This window comes from Equus caballus, chromosome 9 (assembly GCF_041296265.1).
Source record: "Equus caballus isolate H_3958 breed thoroughbred chromosome 9, TB-T2T, whole genome shotgun sequence".
Taxonomy (NCBI): domain Eukaryota; kingdom Metazoa; phylum Chordata; class Mammalia; order Perissodactyla; family Equidae; genus Equus; species Equus caballus.
Genome location: NC_091692.1, coordinates 77,932,241 through 77,938,084, shown reverse-complemented (window position 1 = coordinate 77,938,084; position 5,844 = coordinate 77,932,241). Strand labels below are relative to the sequence as shown.

The 5,844-nt window shown below is 41.6% G+C and overlaps 1 non-coding gene across 1 annotated transcript; it reads right to left on the bottom strand.

The window, feature by feature from the left end:
- Positions 1 to 3,789: 3,789 nt before the first annotated feature.
- Positions 3,790 to 3,862, bottom strand: TRNAK-UUU (transfer RNA lysine (anticodon UUU)). The gene has a single exon. It is a non-coding gene; the product is annotated as a tRNA-Lys (tRNA).
- Between the last annotated feature and the right edge of the window lie 1,982 nt (positions 3,863 to 5,844).

Below are 5,844 nucleotides of genomic sequence, written 5' to 3'. Positions count from 1 at the left end.
ATATTCCCCTGTAGTACTTGTAAATGTTCACCCACTTGCAATGTTTTAAATTGCATGTTTTTCTCTTTGCAAACTGGAAAAAGTCCTATTTGATTTAATATCTGCTTGTACACCAGAAGGCACTCTTATTTTTTGATACCAAAATGCAGCCAGTTGGAATCCTTGGTTGCTTAGACTCTGTGATTCCACCAGACCTTCCTTTTCACCAAGGAGAGAAATTTATTGTCCTCGAACCATTTTTATCCAAAAATGAACCAGAATTTTAAAAAATCCTTTGATGCACTATGGATTTCACAATTACAAATCAAGCTTTATCTGCCAACGTATATTCCTATGATTTAATCTTTGTTGAGATTTATTTAAAATTAAAGGCATTGGTTTGCTTTTAGGGGGTGGTTTTGCTTTAGAAATCTTTCAACAATTCCATTTTTGAGAATTTTATTCTGAGGTAGCTGAACAGTGATTGTGCTGTAGTTTATTACTTTAGTTTTGTAGTTTTCACTTCCAAGGGGACTTGATTTATTTGATTGATATATGCCAAAGGAAGTGGAGGAGTAATTTAGACCCTCTGACACGAGGTGGTGATAAAAAGTGGTGGGTACATATTTGCAACACTAGGTTTAATATCATTACTATATACCCAGTAGTGAGGTAAGTGCCCGGCATATGAAGATTTGAAGGTGAATAAGACAGGATAGCCCCTTGTCCTCAAGGGAATTGTCATCTCAAGGGACAGGTTGTTCTAGAAACAAGTAATTTCAATACAATGTGGTAAGTATTGTGCCAGATGGGTGCTCTGTGGCAAAAAGGAGGGTACCAAGCGGGCAATCGTGGGCAGGGGAGTGGAAAGAATAGAAATGATGCTAAAGATATGCATTTTTATCAGGAATTTCAAATGAAGGGACAGATATCCAACAAAAACAACTTAAGGGAAAACGGGAGCTGAAACATCAAGCTTCAGGCACACTTGGGGCAAAGAACTCAAATGCTGCCATCTCTCTGCACTATGGACTTTCTTGCTTGTGTGTTGGCTTCATTTCCTTCTATTGCAGATAGGACTTATTCCAAGCTGAGATAAAATGGATGTCAGTGGCCCCAGATTCACTAATTGCCAGCTTAGCAACCTCAGGGCAAAAAAACTTTTCTTTTCCACCATTTATATATAAATCTCAGAGGAAGTTCTGTCTGGCCATGTTTGCTTGGGTCATGTGCTCCTCTCTGGGCCAATCGATGGGCCAAGAGGATAGAGTATGATGACTCCCTCAGCCTGAGTCTCATTCCTACCTCTGGCAGAGGAAGTACTATGTAGACCACATCATCAGGACTCTGAGAAATAGTGTAGGGTGAGGGAGATTTTCTTGATGGAAAAGGAGTTCCTTTACCAGAAGGACAGGGCAGACTAAAACAATAGCTACCTGTAGCAGAGACTGCTAATGGTCCCTCAATATCTATTCTTCCCTTTCTCTTTAAGTAACCACCCCAATGTTTTAGCTATGTATGTGTCCACCCAGAAGAAAAGGCGCATTTCTCAGACACTCTTGCAACCAGGTGTGGCCATCTGTCTCAATCTGGCAAGTGAATGTGTGCAGGATTGTTGTGTGACAGCTTCTTTCTTTAAAAATAGCGTTGTGTGTCCTTGGCCTTGCTTCTCTTCTTAGTTTTTTCCTTCCTTTCATTTGGAATGAAGATATGATAGTTGGCTCTTTACTTGCCATATTGGACCAAGAAGCAAGGACCAAACCGTAGAATCCCTGAGGACTTTGTAAAGCAGAGCTGCCAGACCTTCCCTGGATGGCCCAGTTCCAAACTTTTAGGTGAACAAGAAATAAATGTCTGCCTTGCTTAAAGGACTATGTTGGACACATACATATCACAAACCGCTTTACAGCAATTCAATACTTTCTCCCTGATAACTTTCCTTCCTCAAATCTTAATTATGGTCTTGAGTTTAGGGTGATGTATTTACTCATTTAGTCAACAAATATTTCTAGAGACCTACCATGTGCCATTCTAGGCACTGGGGATCCACAGGGCACTAAAGTATTCAATAGTCTAATAAGCTTACATTTTAGTTGAGGGAGAGAAGAAACAAAAGAATAGATATATAATTTATAAATGGTGATACCTGCTAAGAAAACTGAAATCTGGTTGAGGAGACAGAGAGGATATGGGAGCGCTGGTGTTATTTTATATAGCATGGTATACAGGAACCTCTCTCTGATAAAATAATATTTGAGCAGTAACCTAAATAAATGGAAGGTGTGATGGTTAATTTTGTATGTCAACGTGACTGGGCCACAGGATGCCCAGATGTTTGGTTAAACGTTATGTCTGTGTGTGTCTGCGAACCGTCACAGTGTTTCTGGATGAGATTAACATTTGAATGGTAGACTGAGTAAAGCAGACTGCCCTCCCTCATGTGGGTGGGCCTCATCCAATCTGTTGAAGACCTGAATGGAATAAAAGGCTGAGTAAGAAAGAATTCTCTCTCTCTGCCTGGTTGTCTTCTACCTGGGACATCAGTTTTTTGCTCCCTTTGGACTCAGACTGGAATGTACACCATCAGCTCTCCTGGGTCTCCAGCTTGCAGACTGCGTATCTTGGACTTCTCAGCCTCCATAATCACGTGAGCCAGTTCCTTAGACTAAATCTGTCTTGGGCATAGGAAGGAACAGCGAGAAGGCCAATGAGTTTAGAGCAGTGGTTCTCAAACTTTTTGGTTTCAGGACTTCTTGACACTCCTAAAAATTAGTAAGGATCCCCAAAAGCTTTGGTTATTTGGATTTTATCTATATTTGTCATATGAGAAGCTAAAATGGAGAAAATTTAAAAATATTTATTGATTCACTTAAAATTACAATAATAAACATCACATGTTAATATTAAGTAATATTTTTATGAAAAGTAACTGTATTTTCCAAAACAAACAAAAAAATTTAATGAGACAAGTAACATTGCTTTTGCATTTTTTCAAATTTCTTCATTGTCTGGCTTGCTAGAGGACAGCTGGATTCTCATAGCTGCTTCTGCATCCAATCTGTTGTAGTATGTTGTTTTGGTTTTAGTATATGAAGGAAATCTGGCCTCACACAGATATGTGCTTGGAAAATAAAAGAGTATTTTAATAGCCTTTTCAGATATTTCTGGTTATTCTGTTTTGTTTTTTTTTTTTTTTTTTTTGAGGAAAATTAGCCCTCAGCTAACTACCGCCAATCCTCCTCTGTTTGCTGAGGAAGACTGGCCCTGAGCTAACATCCATGCTCGTCTTCCTCTACTTTATATGTGGGATGCCTGCCACAGCATGACTTGCCAAGCAATGCCATGTCCACCGGGATCCGAACCGGTGAATCTGGGGCCACCGAAGCAAACGTGTGTGCTTAACCACTGCACCACCAGGCCGGCCCCTGTGGTTATTCTTTGATACTGCATTAAAACTCGACGAGTGGTTGTCTTTTAAAGGATACTTGCAATGTGGAATCTGAAACTATATCAATAAAGTATTTGTTCTCTGTACCCCCATGAGAAAGTGGACATGAAAACAACATCTTCATATTTGTTTTTAAGATTTTATTTTTCCTTTTTCTCCCCAAAGCCCCCTGGTACATAGTTGTATATTTTTAGTTGTGGGTCCTTCTAGTTGTGGCATGTGGGATGCCACCTCAGCATGGCCTGACGAGTGGTGCCATGTCCCTGCCCAGGACCTGAACCAGCGAAACCCTGGGCCGCTGAAGTGAAGTGTGTGAACTTAACCACTCAGCCAGGGGGCTGGCCCCGAAGAGAAAAGGCAAACGCCTGAACAAGGACTTGAACCCTGGACCCTCAGATTAAAAATCTGATGCTCTGCCAACTGAGCTATCCAGGCTCTTTGCAGCTTTGTTTTGGAATAAAAGTAATTTTGACCTCCAGACCCCTGAAAAGGTATCAGGAGCCACACTTTGAGAACCATTGCTCTAGAGCATAGTGAGGAAAGAATGGGTGAAGATGGCATTGGAGAGCACATGTAGGAACTTGCAATTGTGATAAGAACTTGAAAATTTATTCTGAGTAAAATGTGAAGTCATTGTAGGGTTTGAGTGGAGAAATGAATTGGTCTAATATTAAAAGGTCACTCTCTGTGTATGTGGAGGATAGACTAGGGGACGAATGAACAGAGAGGCCAGCTAGGAGATAGGTGCAGTAATCCAGGTGAGAGATGATGGCAGCTTGGACCACAGGGGACAAGATGGAGGTGGTCTGGCTTGCCAGATAAACATCTGTGAAATGATAGAAGTGGAAGCCTGTCTTTGCCTGAGGTCATTTTTGCCACTGTGTTAAGGGATTAAAGGAATTTAAGCAAAAGCTTCTATTTTCCTTTGTGATGCTTCTGATTATCTACAAAGGCTCTTGATGTCTCAAGGAATCAAAGTATGTTAGAGTACAAAAGAACCTTGGAGAACATCTCTGTCAATAATTTTTGAATTTTTCTCTAAGGAGCCATAGGATCTCTATGAAGGTAACATTTCAGTAATTACAGGAATTAAGGGAAACCAGTGGGACAGTGCTTCAGGCTCCTCATCACTGCTTCAGCCTGAGCAACTCCACTTTCTTCTGTTTGATTAATGGGGTCTTTAAAAGCTTTGGTTCAAGGAAAGTGGTCTGTGGCTAAAAAGAATTCGCGAGTCAATCTTGGCACTCTTCTCTGTTGTGTCAAGGGGCAGCCTCAAAGTCCTTCTCAATACAGTATTCCTCTCATCTACTAATAACAGATCAGAGTTGGCACTTCAGATGAATAATATTTGCCATTCCTCACATAAGCCCAAATTTAGTATCTCATCACATGTAGAGATCATAGAATGGTCAAGCTAAAGAAATATTTATAGAGCATTTAGGGGTTGAAAACTGAAATGCCTTCAGAAGACAAGTGGGCAGCAGGCAAAGACCAGAGCCTGAAGTGGGAAGACAGATGGGTCCCGGATGAACGGAAGTGTGCATGTCCCAACTAAAGGCATTCAAGTTCAAAATTTAAAGAAAATTCTGGCAAATAATGACAATAAGTCAAACAAATAAAAATATCCCACAATGCCTGTGGGCTCTTTTTTGACCTTCTGGAATCTCAAATTGGTCCCACTCACGCCGTTTTCAGATGAGTCTCTTAGAGCTGCCATGACTTGGAAGTTTGTGTAGTTTGTGGATTTTAGAGTCAGACTGACTTGGTTGGTATCCTAGGACTCCTGTTTGTTGACGCATGATCTTGGAAATAATGACTTCTGTAAGCCTCTGTCTCCTTGTCTACACATCCACAGGAAGCACTTGGCCCTGGGCCTGGCACGTTAAGTGCTCCATAAATGTGGCTGTTTGTATTATTGTTGGACAGGGTCGCACACAACTAGTTTGGGGCAAAGCTGGAAGGTTCCCCAGCGACCTGAGATTTCATGTTGAGGACGTCTACCACCAGCCTTTCGGTGACTGTGTGTGCGTGCACATGTGCGCATGCTGCTTCTAAGACATAAAAAAGAAGACTGGAAAAAGAGGAGACCTGGGAAGGGGATGATTTGAATTAAGGGATGATTTGAGGCAGGACACAAGCTTCCCTTTAGCCTGATGTTTCCTGGGAGCATCTGTTTTGCCGTAAGCGTGGAGTCCCTTTAGGGAATGTTTTTAAAGGAAGTTGATCTTTTCCTCAGGTTTCTCCCAACTCTGCCCTGTGGTTCGGCAGGGGCCAGTGGCGTCCAGAGTCTGTGCATAGGCAACTCTGCCTCCTGGGAGCACCAGTTTACCAAGAATGAGCGTGGACTGCTGGATGGCTGTCAGGAGGGAACAATTTTCCATCCTTCAAATCTAGAACAGATTTGAACTAATGCCCTG